General features: G+C 35.8%; 1 long non-coding RNA gene across 1 annotated transcript in view; it reads left to right on the top strand.

Annotated features, from left to right (window-relative positions):
- LOC122802484 overlaps nt 1-17,593 on the top strand; it is a 1,101,354-nt gene that overhangs the window by 640,506 nt on the left and 443,255 nt on the right. Inside the window, exon 2 of the long non-coding RNA XR_006364940.1 lies at nt 13,514-13,620. This is a non-coding gene — a long non-coding RNA (uncharacterized LOC122802484). The remainder of the gene's footprint in view (nt 1-13,513; nt 13,621-17,593) is intronic.

Here is a 17,593-nt window from a genome sequence, read left to right as displayed (position 1 = left end):
ACATTGACAGTGGCCTTGACTTTAGAGAAGTAAATGCCAAAAAGGAGTAGTCCAAGGACTGATCCCTGAGGGAGTCCACTTGTGACTGGCCTCTTTGTAGAGGTGGACTCCCCAGATCTTGTCTGTGAGCCAGTTGACTATATACCAGGTGACATACAGGTTCGTACATAACCTCTTGAGTTTGTCAACAATGCCCAAGTGAGGTATTGTGTCAAATGCCTTGGCCAGGTCAAGGTAGGCACTGTGAACCATTTTGCCCTTGTTTATTGCTTTGGTAACCTTCTCAAAAAAAGTCCACCAGGATGAGTAAGCATGAACTGCCCTTGATGGAAACAAACTGGGTTTTGTCCAGTGTCTAGAGGTTTACTATATCACTGTTGATCATTTCCATGATAATTCTTTCCGTGGCTTTACATATAAGACTAGTGAGACTTATGGGTCTGTATTTTCCAGAGTCTGTAGATGACCCGCCTTTGTGCAGAGGGATGACTGTTGTTGTTCTCCATTCATGAGGCACAAAGCCTATTTGGAGGCTACAGTCAAATAGTAATTCCAGAAGGCCTGATAGGTCATGTTTCACGCTATTTAGAAGGCATCCTGAGATATTGTCTGGGCCCATTGATGCAGTGTTGTTGGCCTTAGAGAGAGCATTAAGGACCTGTTCCCTAGTGATAGCAAGGGGAGGTATATTTGATGGTATTTCCAGAAGGAAGGTTGAGGGGGAGAGAAGGATAAAGTTAGACCTGAATTTATTGGCTAGTAAGTTTGCTGTATCTTCTATCTCAGTATAGCTGGCTTCATTTACAATGAGCTCTGCACACAGTTTTGTTCTGCCTTTGAGGTTCTAGACATATCTAAAGAATGCCATGTGCTTGTCCTTGGCCTGGGAGGCCAAATTTACCTCACCTTTGGCTTTAGTAGACTTTATTTGTCCTCGGAGCTGTTTGTTTAGTTTTATGCACGTGCTTTTATCCTGCTGGGTGCTGCATCTGCTAATTTTTGCCATGATGTTCTTCTTTCTCTTGATTTTGTGATCCCACCATGGTGGCTTGTTGTTTTAGTTAGTTCTGTACTACTTCCTGGTGAGTACAGCTGCCTCAATGCAGCTATTAACATGCTTGTACAGGGTTTCTGCAAACAGTTCTACATAGGCAGCAGTGTTCTCAGGAATTATGGGGGGCTTGAAATTTTGCTCGGTTATCCTTAGAGTAGTTCACGAATATTCCAGGTTTAGCTGGGGTACCAGGTTTTATTTTTACTTCAAAGGAGATGATTTTGTGGTCTGACCTTACCAGGGAAGACATTACAGTAGGGGGTGTGCAGCACTCTCCCATATTAGTGTGGACTAGATCCAGTATGGTTACAACCCTGGTTGGTGTATTGACTGTCTGGTCCAGGGAGTTTGTGTTTATAAGAGCCACAAATCTCTGTGCCTGTATGTCTGGTGTTGTATCAGATTCCCAGTTAATAGCGGGGTAATTAAAGTTGCCCATGAATATGGTATTGGGTTTGATGGTGAGTATGTCCAATAAGTTTAAATACATTATATGGGTTTCCTGGGTCATAGAGGGGGACCCACAGCTTGATAGGAAATGGTATTGGATTTTGCCTGTGGGGATTTGAACACGGAGCAGCTGAAGTGTATTGTCCTGTTTTACCAGGTTTGAGGTATATGTATTTTTGTTGTAAATAGAGATACCTCCACCTTTAGTCCCTGTCTATGTAATAGCTAGTCTTAATGTGTATAAGGTATTAGAACCTTGCACTGTTGGTGTGTTTTCCATGGCTTTAAACCATGCCTCAGTGATTGTACAGGCATCAGCATTCTCTAGGGTGAAGACCTCTTTTAGGGAGTGGAGTTTATTGTTTAGACTCCTAGCTTTGAGCAATAGTACCTTTTGAATTTCTTGGTTTTGATTTGCTATGTTGGAAGTACTTTCAGTTTGGCATTGCCTAAAAAGGTACTATGGGGGAAGATAATATTTTAGCCAATATTTGAAAGCCTAGAGGGGAAAGCTGCAGACCATCCCTGCAAAGCAGTGTGATCTGTTGACCATCTGCTTCCATGCTGATAAATATTGCACCCCTAAGAATGACACTAAAAGCTAAACCAATTTTTAAAGTCAGTCATCTGTTTTTTTGTATTGTGGCATCATCCTTGGAGAAGGCGAAATGCTGCTCAATGCTAGGCTCATACCAGCCTGAGACACATATTCCGAGAGCTCCATGATGTCTCTCTTCATATAGTCTAAACATGTATGTCTCAGATCATTTGCTCCCACATGGAGTATGACTGAGTCATACTGGTACTTGTGGTCCAATGACCTGAGTGTGTTGTGTAATATGGTGTGTCCTAGTCCTTGATAAGCAACTGACAGTGACTTTCTCTTTATTCAGCCTGGTGAGAGGGACATCAGTGTGTCTCATGATGGAGTCTCCAATGATTAAAATGTTGGATTTTGTGGTGGCTTGCCTTATGGGCTTAGTAGTAGTAGTGGCTCCATGAAATGTGGCTCTATGTGTTGATGCAGGTGTTGTTTTGAAAGAGTGCCTTCGGAGATGCTGAGGGTATTTGTTATGCATGCTTCATCTAGGAGGTCTTGGGGGTTTAGGAATGTTACATTTAAGTGCCTCAGCATATGTGGGGCTATATGCCTGCTTTGAATTGTGTGTGATGGAGCAGCATGTGTACTACTTAACAACCTTATTGGCATTAGGAGTACTTTTACGTGAGAGTTTTTCCTTCAGTGACATTGTGTAAATACATCTCTCACATACCATATCAGTTTCTTTGAGAAACAACTGATTGCCAGTAAACGTGAGGCAATTTCTGTGTTTCCTCAGGATGCCCATGTCCACTAAGCTGGTAACAGAGCTAGTGGAAAAGTTCATATCCATAGCAACAGACCCTTTTTTATTGATTAGACAGTTGGAGTGAGAATATACTTTCTCACTTATACTTTCCTATACTTTCAAAATAGCATGAATTGTATTTGAATTGTACTGTTCACTCTACTACACGTGTTTTGTGCTTATTTCTCTGCATTGTATGATCTCTTATACAATGTATTCTATTGTATATTTGTACTATATCTTTGTTTTACTAACTGTTTCTATTATTATATATTGTCAGACTATTTTTGACTGGTGGGGTTTTTCTTCCTGGGCCTCCACTGAAAATGGGTTCTGAATGGCCCAGTGGACTTTCCTGGTAAACAAATGCTAATGAATAAATAAATAAATAAATATAAAGCAATATCAGGAGTATCCAGTTTGTAACTCTGGAGACAGTGCTTCCCACTGCAAACTAGTTGTCCTGTATGCAAATAGGTACTGGTGAAATTTCATGAGACACAGCTATGGACTGCTTCCAAGTTTTAAAATGCAATTAAAAGCAGAAAACAAGTATAACACTGTGTAAAGAAAACAAATCACAGTATACAAAATGGAAGAAGGCAATAAAGTAATACAAAATACAAGAAATCAAAAGCAAACTAACATTTTCCTCATAGCAAGTTGTGGCAGAGTCTTGGTGAGATTTTCCTTTTTGGTGCTTGTGTATACCTGAACATACTACTGAAGGGTTCTGTGGGGAAATGTTTAATTTTGCTGCTTGTGGATACTAGGACAAACTGCTGAAGGGATTGTTGGGGAAGTGTTTTATTTGGAGTCAGTGAAATGTTTCTGCATACATGGACAGACTACTGAAGGGGTCATTAATGGACACATTTCATTTGGTGTCAGGGATGTGCTTGTACATACATGGGCAGTCTACTGAAGGGGTTGTTGGGGGAAATGTTTCATTTAGAGTCAGTAACATGCTTGCGCATATGTAGGCAAACTATTGAAGGGATCACTGGGGAGAATTCATTTGCTATCAGCATGGTGCTTGTGCATTCATGGACAGACTACTGAAGGTATCATAGGGGAGTAATGTTTCATTTGGAGTCAGTCAAGTGCTTGTGCATAATTGCATATACTGCCAATGTGATTGGTGGGGGAAGTGTTTCATTTTGGTGTTTAGGCATACTTGTACATACCACTGAAGGCATCACTTGAGAATATGTTTAATTTTGGTGTGCGTGCATAATTGGGTATAATGCTAAACTGATCAGTTGGGGAAATGTTTCATTTTGGCACTTGTGCAAACTTAGACAAACACTGAAGAAACTGGTGGATAAACATTTCATTTTGGTATTTCTGCATTCTTGGACATACTGATGAAGGCATCAGTGGGTAAATGTTTCATTTTAGTTCTTGTGCATACTTGATGTACTACCAAAGCGATCGGTGGGTTTGCCTTGGAGTAATTCCAAAAAGCTCAAGGATTAACTGGGGTCCTGGGTTTTATAGATAGATAGATTCAGATCTGGACCAGCATCTAGATAAAATGTAACACAACTGAGTATACCTATAGGATAACAGCACTTGTATTTCTGTCTCTCTCATAACCCTAACCTTTAAAGTTTTCCCCTTTTATTCATAAACACAGGTCCAGATTCCACTATTTTGGTCATTTCCTCACTTCCCAAAACTATCTCTAAATATTCAGTTAGTAATCTTTTTATATTATAACTTTCAATAGAAAACATCAGTACAAAATATGTGGCATAATCCTAGCCAATATTCCTTTCTTTTTCCATTAGATACTTATTACATACATTCAGTAAATACATGTTTTTCCTGGATCTTGACTTGACTGACAAAACTTTTTTCCCGCCCTATTATATCCTCTAAAAATAAGTAAAAAAATCCATTTCATTTTCAAATATAGTATCTTGGGTGGCAGGCTGAATAAGTGCAATCTTCTTATCTTCTTAGTGTGACCACTTTCAAATTGCTAGTAATAGTTAAAGATTGGCTTACAAATGTATGAGAAGAAAATCATTTTTTAATTATGCCCAATGTGATTCAAAAAGGTTTATAACAAGTGTTTAAAGAATGTCTCTCTTCACTAACAGTAAAAGACAAACAATAGCCTTACTTGTGCTGAGCATATTAAAAGAATTGCGCAATTCTTTTTCACTGCCCTTCCAAATAAAGAAATGAATCACCTGTATATCATTTGTAGTATGCTGTACAGGCGGTCTATATAAGAACATTGAAGTTTCAAAACTTCTAATGTTCTAATATTGACCCCTATTCAGCGAAAACTGAAAATATCAAAGCAACAGAAAACCAAATTTTTTCCTAGGGAAAGAATTTGGTTGTCCGTTTCTGTTGCTTCATTATTTCCAGTGCTGTGGTGGAAAGTTACGGGTCGGGTTCAGGTAAGTGTGCGATTGAGTGTGGGTTAGGTATGTGTGCGATTGTGTGGACATGAGGGTTAGGGCGCAGGTTAGGTATGTGTGCGATTGTGTGGACATGAGGGTTAGGGTGCAGGTTATGTATGTGTGCGATTGTGTGGACATGAGGGTTAGGGCGGGGTAGGAGAGTTAGGGTTAGGGCGCGGGTGAGGTGAGTGTGCGATAGTGACGGACCTTAGGGTTAGTTAGAGTTTGGGTTAAGGTAAGTGGATAGTTAGTGGTGTGTGTATAATTTAGTGTAGGGTTAGGTGTAAGATTTTAGGTGTATGTGTGTGGATTGCTGTTTGTTTGGTGTGCTTGTGTTGTGCGTATGTGAATCTGTTCCCTAGGAAACAATTTGATGTTCGATGTTTTCAGCTTTCGCTGAATAGGGGTCGATATTAGAACATTTGAAGTTTTGAAACTTCAGTGTTCTAATATAGACCCTGAATAGGTACGTAACAGATGCTTGAACAAAATGTCCATTTTTCATAAGGCCAGAGCTAGACTTACAAATTTGGGACAAGTGACAGCACCAAGAAAATCCCCTTAATATGTTGAAAATACTAATTATTGAATGAAAAAATAATGTTAGACAAAACTAAATCTAATGAAATGCAAATATTAATTTCCCTAGTAAGTTATTATGCAAAGCTAAGTACCCTATGCCTATGTCATGTGGTATACAAGTGAGCAAAGAGTTAACATTTTTAGTAAAACAGTGCAGTGGTGTGTGCTGTTGCTTCACTGCAAGAGGTTCTCTGGTTCACTTCTTGGCTGGGATGCTTTCTGTGCGGAATCTGCATGTCCTCCCTGCATGGATTCATCTGGGTGTTCCAGTTTCCTCCCACATTACAAAGTTGTGTGTCTGGAGCATTTATCCCCAGGCCTCTGCTGAAAACTGACTCATTCCAAGTTGGATTTTACTGGTAAATAAATGTTAAAATAAAAATGAAAAGTCTTCCACAATTATAATTAGATAACATATCAAAAATGGTCCAGCAGTCGCTTACATATGCCAGAACTAATGGATTTGATTTATCATTAATACTATAAGTATAATTTCACTCTTAGACCTGCTAGTTGATACAATTGACCATAAAAGGTGGTTACATGCATCCTTATGAATTTATAGTATACAGAAAAAAATGTCAATTTGTGAATTAGAAGCCAACAAAAATATACATCTCTGCAATAATACTATTTTGCTGTAATAAATGCAACAATACATCACTGATGTTTCTATAAATATTAACTATATGAAAAAGTGCAACTTTCATGTAACTAGTGTCATCAGCCTACCTCTGTCCTCTTTTTCTTTCCATTGCTAAGTTTCCATGACAACTGTCACTGGATCCAGAACTGTGAGGCAGATGGGTGCAGCATATAATGGTATGGGTGTAGAGGTAGTTGTCCCAAAGTAATGCTAACAAGTAGTAACAAATAGTAAAATAGGCTCTCAAAATAGTAGTCACAAATGAAACTGCTCTAAGTTTTGCTTGATGAGAAATTTTAGATATGTCCAGCACCTGCTCCAGGCCATCAAAAAGACCCACTGTAAACTAGAATCACTTTACAGAGCAAAACGTTTTCTGACAATCTGCAACTAAATCCATAACTATTACTTATCTACTTTCATCCTTTCTACAGTATTATGCATCTCTCATTTTTACAAATCTTAATACCGCCCTTAAAACTAAACTCAATGCATGTTACAATAAAATAGCCAAATTTGCAGCAAATACCCCACTAAAAATCCACCGCTTTATAGCCATTAAAGATATACATTGGCTAGAACTCCCCCACTGCCTTACTTACTCATAGCTCAAATTAGTCCACATCTTAATGCCCATCATTGAAAAATATGCTCCAACCATACTCCATTTCTAGACTACTACTACAGTCAAGTAAAAACATCTCTCCTCTCCATATCTAAAACAATTAGTTCAGCTGTGGATTCTCTGTACTCCCACAAAGTCACTAACATTTGGATAATCAAATAAAACAGACAGACACACACCTTCAAGTGACTACTAAAACAATATCTAAGCAAAAATTGGCTCTGCTATTGCTGATCTGACTAAAATAAATGTTGTCGTCATACCTGCTACTTTTTCTCCAAATACTAGTTTTTTTCACTTCATAATTTTTCTACACCAGGCCAGAAAGATACTCACTAAATCATAAGGAGTAATGTTTTTTAAATAAATTAGATCAATCACAGGCTCTAGATGACAAGACTCAGTCAGTTATTTTCCCTAATTAGGTCAACGACTATCTCACTGTCCTCTCTTTGTCACAGTTTCACCACTCTCTCTCCTTATCTAGCCAAAACTAATACTCCTTTTAACCACTGTCCAAGTAGCCCGACCACTGTCACTTTCCTAATTGCTTTACTTCTCAACCTTAAATGTAATGATGTATTCATAGTTGCTTTACTAAAAATATATCATACTATATGACATTATCAACTACCTTCTCTTCTTTCAAATATTTCTATAATTATGCTGTCTCTTCTTTTTATTATTTTATTTGCTAGAAATTACAGGAAATATTACAGTATATTTTGAAATGTTGTCTCTCTCTGCTATATACAATCCTGACTGTATTTCTAATGAATGACCAACAATGTATAAACCCATGCATGCTATGTAGGTTGCTGCATTTCTAAAGGATGTTTATGTCTTAAACATAATGCATAGAAATGAATAATTGTACCATTTAGGAAGTTGACTATTGTGGCTAATTACCATTTTGATAATATGCTCCTGAGAGTAAACCCAGTGGAGAGGGATCTGGGTACTCACATAGACAGTAGCCTTCCCTTTGACCACCACATGGCCACAGTGGTGAGGAAATCCTTTTATATTGTGCATCTTCTAAGTAATGGCATGGCATCTAGTTCCAAACAGGTCATTATCCTACTGTACTCTGCCTATATGAGACCAGTCATAGAGTAACTTGGTTTACATCTTACCTAGAAAACCGCCAACAGGCAGTTCTCTGGAAAAATGCACTATCCAATCTACTCCCTACATCTCTAGGTGTACCTCAAGGCTCTATCTTGAGCCCCCTTCTATTTTCCATCTTTATTAATGACCTCCAATTAGCTATCCCATACACCACCTGTATACAATATGCAGATGATTCTACTATTATCTGTACCGCTAATTCACAAACTGAACTACACTTTATCACTCAAAAAGCTTTTAACACTGTTGAACAATGGTTCTCTGATTGTTGTCTACTCCTTAACCCTAAGAAAACTAAATTGTTATTGTTCTCACCTACTCGTAGATCTGCCCCACTAAACTTTACTCTCTCTTCCATTGATTGCACTCTCATCTCTCCTGAAACAACAACTAAACTATTAGGCATAACCATTGACAATAATCTCAGCTTTGAAACTCACATCAATAGCACAATAAAATTAGTTAATAAAAAATCGGATCCCTTTATAGAATCAAACCCTTCCTTTCACCTGAAGCAAGGACCATCTTAGCCAGATCACACCTTATCTCTACACGACTATATGCCTCCCCCATATACACTAATCTCTCCAAAAACAACCTTAAGAAACTAGCAACTTCCTTCCATAATATTGCTCAATTTGCAACTGGATCCTCATTTAAAACCCACCACTGCCTGAACCTAAGAAAACTAGGCTGGTTGGAACTTCAGAACCAACTCACACTTCAGCAGCTCTTAATAGCTCACAAAATCCTTTACCAACCAACTAAAACACCTATACTCTCTAGCCTCATTTCACCTTACAATAACCTGAAACATCTACGTTCATCCAACAAACCAATGATTAATACAACCAAACCCAATAACTTTGCAGGTGATTGTCTTTTTTCCAACTCAGTTGGCAAAATGTGGAACAAATTATCCTCTGTAATCCTGTCCTTGTCCTCCCTTCCACTTTTCAAAAAGCAGCTGAAAACTCATCTCAATAATCACTGGCTTTGCTCCTGTACCAACCCAGATTAACTTCCTTTTTCACCTCCCTGTCCTCCCTTCCTCCTAAATTCCTGCAATCTCTGCTCCTTATAGCCTTGTTAGCTCTCCCTTAATGACATGCACACAGTCTTATGAAATACTCCTTGAAAAAAATAAATAAATAAATAACAAAAAAAAAAAAAAAAAAATTCTGTAAGTTTTCTTTCTCAAGACATTTGCCTATTTTACTTTGTATTTACCATGACTTTTTATGTAATATGTGTATTAATTAGCCCTCATTTTACGCCTTACTATTTGAATTGTCTATCTTCATATAATGTGTTTAATTACTGGAGCTTTTCTTCCCGGGCCTCTACTGAAAATGGACATATATCCAGCTAGACTAGCCCGGTCAACAAATGTAAAATAAATAAATAAATAAAATAAAATAAGCTCTCTTCTAACCAGGCATATGCAGCAACTAGATTGACCTCAGAGGTTCTATACAAAAAGAATAGAAGGCGTAACAAGCCTACCTTATGCTCAGCACCTTAAAGTCATTTCCCTCTACTCAGTCTCCTATAGTTTGCTGAGGGGTGATGTATGCCTGGCTTATAAAGCATCCTCAAACCTCATACTTATGAATCTCCTGCATGTTTGTAATTCAAACGGTACCAGAAACACAAGGTCTATGGACTTGAACTTTGTCTGTGACTTAAACAGAATATGCTGGAGAAACAGATATGTGTCACAGAGACTGCCCCTCCTATGGAAAAGGCTTCCCATCCACATGGAGCTGAGTTCTTCTGTTACCCAATTTAAGCACAACCTAGACCAATGAATGGGGAATAGAAACTTTAAAGCAGGCCTGGTACCTATGTCCCTTAAGGACAGACATAACTTATAAATACCTGGCCCTCTATGCCCTATATGGATGCAGGATGTAATTATTGGCTAGGCTTAAAAAGTCTATGTATGTACAGACCCCTAACTTTTGTACTCCTCCTGATATAATGTAACAGTATTTTACATCTGTGTCCAAACTAGCGCTAAATGTGGAGCTTTTCTCCCTGGGCCTGCACTGAAAAAGAGTTTTATCTCAGTCAGAATTTTCCCAGTAAACAAAGATAAATAAATAATCAGAGAAAGTTTTATGTATCAAGTGGTCCTAACACCTATGGCATGAGTTCTGAAGGCAAGACTCCTTTCTTGATGTTTAGGCATTGTCAGTTATCTATTATTCTTGTGAGTGCCTGTAACTTATGCTTATAAGATGTTTCAGGTCATGGAGCAAAAGGGAAATTGGGGTTATGTTTGTCTTTTTTAGGATTTTGCAGTTTAGTGCAGCCTTTCGTGTTGGGGTGCCAGTTTGAGTGACTGGTTTTGTTGAATTAGTTTTCTTGTGTTCTTTCTTACTAACATCTCAGCTCTGTTAGTAGTAAGATGTCTGTATGAATTAGCATTCTCTGTTTTAGGTTTTCAAATAGTAAAGTGACTGATTTCATCTGTTGTACTTATCACTTTTTTGGAGCTGTGAAATTTATATGCTTTGTATTACTTTTATACTTTACATGTGAAATGGCTTAATGTGTAGGCTTTCTGCCATTGGATTTTAGTGTAAACATAACTAATAATAATAATAATAATAATAATAACAAGAAAAAAAAAAGAAAAAAAAGAATAAAATAAAGTTTGACTTCCTGATCTAGTTTTCTAAGGCTGCATTGATGATCTGTATATTCCTATATTGGTGATGGTCTATATATCCCTATATTATATTGCCCACCACTCCTACCAGAATGTCCTTTATTAGTATATTTGCCTTGTTAACTGTAAGAATTAATTATCATCACCTTTCTAAATGTTCTTTTTTTTCCCTTAAATTAGAGAAACTTTTTTAACTTTTCCAAGACCTGATTAGTGGATGGAAACAAAAGCTCGCAATGAATGAATGTTTACCTTTATTTAATTATTTGTTTGTTTGTTGTATTTGTTTATTTGGAATGTCTGACTGGATTTGTATACCCTTTTTCACTAGAGCCCCTGGGAGAAAAGCTCTTATGAAATACATAACAAAGTTAAAAAAAAAAATCAAAGAAAAAAAATACATTTAACAATGTAAATGATTATAGAGTAGTGTTTTATGTTAGTATACAATTTGGATATATATATATATATATATATATATATATATATATATATATATATATATATAGGTCTACTTCTTTTGACCTAACTCCCATTTACCTGACACCCATTTGCCTGAGACCAAATGACTGAAATTTCATTTGCCTAACACTTCATTTGCCCGACACTTCATTTGACTGACAAGTATTATTAGCAAGAAAATGGAATATGCCCCCTTCCCCACTGTAGTGCGACCCTGGAGTTAGAATATATAGTTAGGGGGGTGTTGGGAGGCACAGCCCCCCACAACGGGGGGTGTGGGGGGTGAAGCCCCCACTTACTTTTCTTTTACTAAGCAATATTACATCAAAAGTTAATATCATATGAAATTATGTGCCCCCCACACCCCCCCAACTATATATTTTAACTCCAGGGTCGCACTACAGTGGGGAAGGGGGCATATTCCATTTTCTTGCTAATAATACTTGTCAGTCAAATGAAGTGTCGGGCAAATGAAGTGTCAGGCAAATGAAATTTCAGTCAAATGGGGTCAGGCAAATGAGTGTCAGGCAAATGAAAGTTAGGTCAAAAGAAGTAGACCTATATATATATATATATATATATATATTTATATATATATATATATATATATATATATGTTTACAGCTAAACCAATGAGATCATAGTGTTTATAGTTTCAGCATTGTACATAAAAATAGAGAGTTGATGATACAAAATTCATTGAATTAGTGGTTAAAACCGTTATGCAATAAGGAAACAAGAGGAAAAATGAAGTTATGGAGATATAGATAAACAGCAGAGAAGTGAAGATAAGAGAGGCAGTGACAGTTGACCTTAGACATAAGGAGACCATGGTTTAGTGGAGATAGAGAAAGATTTTAGATAAAAACAGGGAGAATTTTAGTCAGGGTGGGCGCATACATATAGCCAAAAGGAAATAAGGTGTTTTAAAACAACCAGGGATGGAAGTAACATGTCAAATGAGAAAAAACAAAGTGGAAACCAGCAAACGAACACAGCTTTATTGATAAAATAGATAAGCGCTTTCATCTATTAAATGTAGACTTCATCAGATAAAATACAACTGCATTAATGCACATTTAAATTACCACTGAACCACATGACCGGGAACAGGGGAAGAAATGTTAAAGGGACCATGACTTAAAACCATCACATAATATGGAAAAACATAAACTGAAATTTATAAAGGAACAAAAAACTTACAATAAAATACTATTTCACCTATCATAAAATTTTATCTTTAACAAACCAGAAATACTAACCGAGTCATTAAGACCAGGAGGAACTGTAACATTTAAAAATACTTGTCACCAAAGCTCTCTTTGTTCCAGTAAAGTAGACCATGAACCACCCCTCTGGTTAAAATGTACCTTTTCCAAAATAGAAAATAAAAAATCTGAATGATTGCACTTAACCTGATGCTTATATAGGGCATTAGTGCGTTTATGCTTCCTCATATCATAAACATGTTTGCAGATTCTTTGTCTGTGCTTCCTCTCCATTTTGCTGATATAAAATTCTGAGTATTGCTGGCATAAAACAATATAAACAATGCCTGTGTCTGACAATTATAATGACCTTTAATCAAATATCCTCTACCCAAGACAAAAATCCTGTTCCCAAGATGAATGTAATGACATTGGGAACAGGCCCTACATTTATCCATCTTACCAATAATCGAAGGTGTCAAATTTGAAATGCCATCAAAAACATTTTTAAAACTCAAACCATGCCTATAAACAAAACTATGAAAAGAACCTAATTTATCAAATAAATTTCTGTCAAAGGAAAATGTTCCCAATTCTTTAGCAAAATAGAGACAATATGGGCACTGTCCAGGCTATAAGTAGTAATGAAGGAATGGCTGTACGAATGGCTCAAAATCACAAATACTGGACTACAATAAAAGCATTTATGCATGTTGCAAGTTAAATATATGAATGTAAGCAAGTGGTCTATGATGTGCTGTTAATGCTGTGCAAGTCTACAATGAGCTTTTTTCCATCAAATTAAAAATTAAATGATTACAAAAACGATGATACCTGCCAGTCACTAACATCATTGCTTTTTGTGCTTTACATTGCTGTCAACCATAACCATAGCATTTTTTTTTTCAGATGAAGAGTTTCTACTGTATTACTGAAGTCCTCTGAAAGTGATGTTAAAAAGCATCTTATCACCTGATGAATTCTTCAGGAATCTTTCTGTGGCTTATTTTTAAAGGGTATGTGCACCATGAAGATTTAAACCCTACAACTGTTTAAATTCTAAAATTATTTAATGGTTTGTTAATTCATGTTCTAGCTGTCATTAAATATACTGTTTTGAAGACATTATAGGTTTGATATGAATTTACTTAAGAAAAATACATATTTTAGAAAGTTTAAGTTCACCATTCTGAGCATGTTCTTTCTCACTTTTATTTGAATACAATTATTTAACTAAGCTTTTTCACAACTGATTGGCTAAATATGGCATAGCCAGTTGTAAGCGCTGGACCTGTAACAAAATATAGCCTTTTTGGCTTTCAGTAGCTGTACACTTAGCTAAATTAGTAGCACAGGGTCACGCATGAGGGAGAGAGAGCATCAATTCTCCTATATGAGGAGATGGGGATACTCAGCACTCTCTCTGCAGAAATGAAATTGTCTTATAAAATGTATTTTTTCACCAGAACGCTATTTTTATTCTGCCATTTCAGCCAACAGTGCCTAACCTTGTATGCTCCATAATGCATGCTTAACCTTTTACCAGTGCATTGGCACATTTGTTTTGTGTGTTTTGCAGTGTATGTTTTACTTATTCTTTTAACTTCAGTCTATATAAATCACAAAGGTGCAATCAGTCCTTCAGTGTAATTTTAAATGTTTATTCTTTCACTTTGAAATATGGTTAGTGGTTTTCTTCTGTCTGAAAGATTTTGATATACGTTTAGTATGTGTCTTATCCATTAATTATAACACAAAAAGTAGCCAGAATAAACAAAATTGCTGCACCACTCCACAAACTAGTTAAAAACCAACAAATTGCTGTCATAAGAGTTACTGTTAATCTTTCTGTAGATGAAAGGCAGGAGGAGATTTTTATTAAAGGGTTTACAGTTATTACAAAATATGTACATTTACCTAAAACATGGGTTGATTTTTAAAACATTTTCATGTAAGTTATAATTTTTCTTACTATTTGAAATAACTTCCCAGGCACATTTAACATTTTCTTGTAGTCAATTCATTTTTTAACCCACCCCTTCATCCTCATATCCAAGCTTTTGGGAGACTTTCTGAGCGCAGTAATAGAACATTATGTTGTAATAAACCAATGGAATGCAGACATAATTAAAATCAATAGCAATTCAAACACTTATTTAAATTAATTAAGGATAAAGGCATTGGAATTATGAAGCCAGACAAGGGATTATGCATATGTGGTTAGGACATGACTGATCATGCATTAACATACAATTTTTGCTGTACTTTCTTGGCCCAACTTAAACATACCTTATAAGACAATTTGTTGTCTATTATTTCATTCCTTACTAAGATGTATGATTTTAAGGAAATTTATGATTTTGTGCATTCTGATAAAACTTATGTTCCCGGTCTATTTGTAATTCTTAAAATTCTTAAAAAAACAGTATAGACCCACCATTTAGGCCTATCATTACTGTGGTTGACTGGTTTCACAGTGGAACCATTGTCAGTTGTTGTAGTTATAAAATTAAAAAGGTCTCTTAATTTTTTCCCACCTGTTTTGAAAGACATCAAGCATGTTTTCCATATATTATGGACTTTTGATAGTAGTGGCAAATGAATTCTTATTGCAGTTGATTTTAAAGACTTTATAAATACGTTATGCTTGTGCATGCAACAAGTTTTAAATTATATATATATATATATATATATATATATATATATATATATATATATATATATTACTTTGAATGTGGATATCACCAAATCAGTGGATTGATGACAGAGATTAACCTCCTCAATATATATGATTTATGTTGGTATAACCATAATTTTATTTTCACTGTAACTTTTTTCAGTCAAAATATGTCTTATTTATATATTTGTCTGATATTTTGTATGTTATGTGTAGTCAAAGGAAATGTTTTATTCCTTTTTTGATTATTTAAATGCTAGTACTGAGTGCTTACATTTTAGCTATTGAGAATCTACTAAGAATATTGACTGTTTTAGACATCTTGTTTTTTAAGGAAACTGCAAGAAAAGACTTTTCAACTACAACATATCATAAAGATGCATTCCCTGATTTGTATTTACATGTTAGTAGCTGTCAGGCCCAGCAGTCAAAGAAGAATATTATCAAGGGAAATGGTGAGGTCATCACATATTATTTTCAACAACACTATATTTTAAGGAGCCTGAAATATTTAAACAGAATTAGAAAAAGAAATGAGCGAAAAGAGAATTACTGATTTTAAACAAAGCTTAAAATCTCCTTTGCATATGTCCTGACACTCTTTATCGAAGACATTGCCAAGTTACCCAGCTGCTATTACAATCAGTTATTCACTGATACTAAATCTAAGATAATTTGAAAAATGACTGGCCATTTTTTGTTAAGCCATCCTGATTGCATCAAGAAGTTGGGGTCCACATTGAGAATTTGTGATTAGTAAGAATTTAAATTTAAAACCTGTTTTTCAGCCTGATAAGACTACTGACAACAAAACAGGTTTTATGGAGAAGTGTGGTAGATGTCCACACTTGATAATAAAAGTATTTCCCAAGGTAATTAGTGTGCCTGGGAGATGTAATTGCACTAGAAGGTGTGTAGTATATCTTGCCTGTTGCCAGTCTTGTGATACTTTTTTAAAAAGGCAAAACTGAGTTAGAAGACTGCAACAAACAATATGAACTTACAGTATTAATACATGTGCTAACAACATTGCTTTATTTAAACATTACAGATTGTGTAATTAATTTAAGAAGTTTTTTTTTTGATAAAGTCCCTGTGTTTTTAAGAGGAGGGGGCTGGGAAAACAGATTGACATATGAATAACTGCTGTAGTAACTACAGGGTTAAGTTAGAAAACTTCTATTATTAGTGTCTGAAAAACAACAACTAACAAACAACCACACAAACAGCAAGAATGGAGCGGACACAATTTATTAATCATAAAAGCATAAAAATTCCTATCACCTCGACTAAGTGCTATTGCCCTCACTCGTTGTCAGGCATCATCAGAGTCGAAGGTTGCATTCTTATTTCCTCTAGTTAAATAAAATACATTCATACATAACTTCCTGTAAGTATTAAATGTAAAAAAATCGCATAACAAATTTCACATAAAGAACATAAAAAATTATTATAAAAATTCAAGGAAGCTCGGGAATATAAAAATAGCTAATCTAACCTAACAGGTGTATGCATGACATCAAATAATATTTCAATAAAAACCTTGCTGACACCATTTTAGAAGAAAATATGCAATGCCAGTCCAAATTAGTATATTCAATATTCTTTTGCCTTTGGTTCAGTATAGATGACTGTCATTACATATTCTTTGGCTGTCTGTCTTTTAAATTAAACCATCACATTCCAAAAGAAGCAATGTGTCAGCCGAGCATGATGCCGGAACACAATGTGTAAATCACATTGAAGAAGCTACGTTAACTGCTACTTACTGATTGGAAAAATAAAAGAAAAAAAACAACTGCAATGAAAATATACTGGAATGTTAACTGCTATTAACCGAGTGGAAACATGAAAGAAATAAAAACTGCAATGAAAATGTTAGAAAGTGAAGTGCAGTTTAATAAGAAATACACAAATAAGTGTTTTTGTCTTTCAGTGTGGTAAAGCTTTCGGTAACTTAAGAACATCTTATATGTGTGTGCTCCTCTGAATTTGCCAATAATTTGTCGACTGCATCTTACTTTTCTCACATTGAGAGAACACATCAGTAACAGCTGTTAACTCTAATCCTAATGCTGCCCCTTCCTACAACCCTAACCCTACACCTTACCTTAATAAAAAACATCACATAACACTGGTGCTATTCAGATGAATTTTAGACAAGTGTTATTATGGTGGGGGGGGGGGGGTGTAGTCTGAAGATGAGGAGAGGAAATACTCTTCCCCTGTCGATCTTTTTAGTTCAGATTTATTTTTTTTTTTTCAAAATTATGTGTGTTTGAACATATTTTGTTGAAGTTTTCAGTTCCACA

Source organism: Protopterus annectens, chromosome 5.part0, assembly GCF_019279795.1.
Source record: "Protopterus annectens isolate FY-2018-M chromosome 5.part0, PAN1.0, whole genome shotgun sequence".
In the NCBI taxonomy this organism is placed as follows: domain Eukaryota; kingdom Metazoa; phylum Chordata; order Ceratodontiformes; family Protopteridae; genus Protopterus; species Protopterus annectens.
This window is presented reverse-complemented; position numbering and strand designations above follow the sequence as displayed.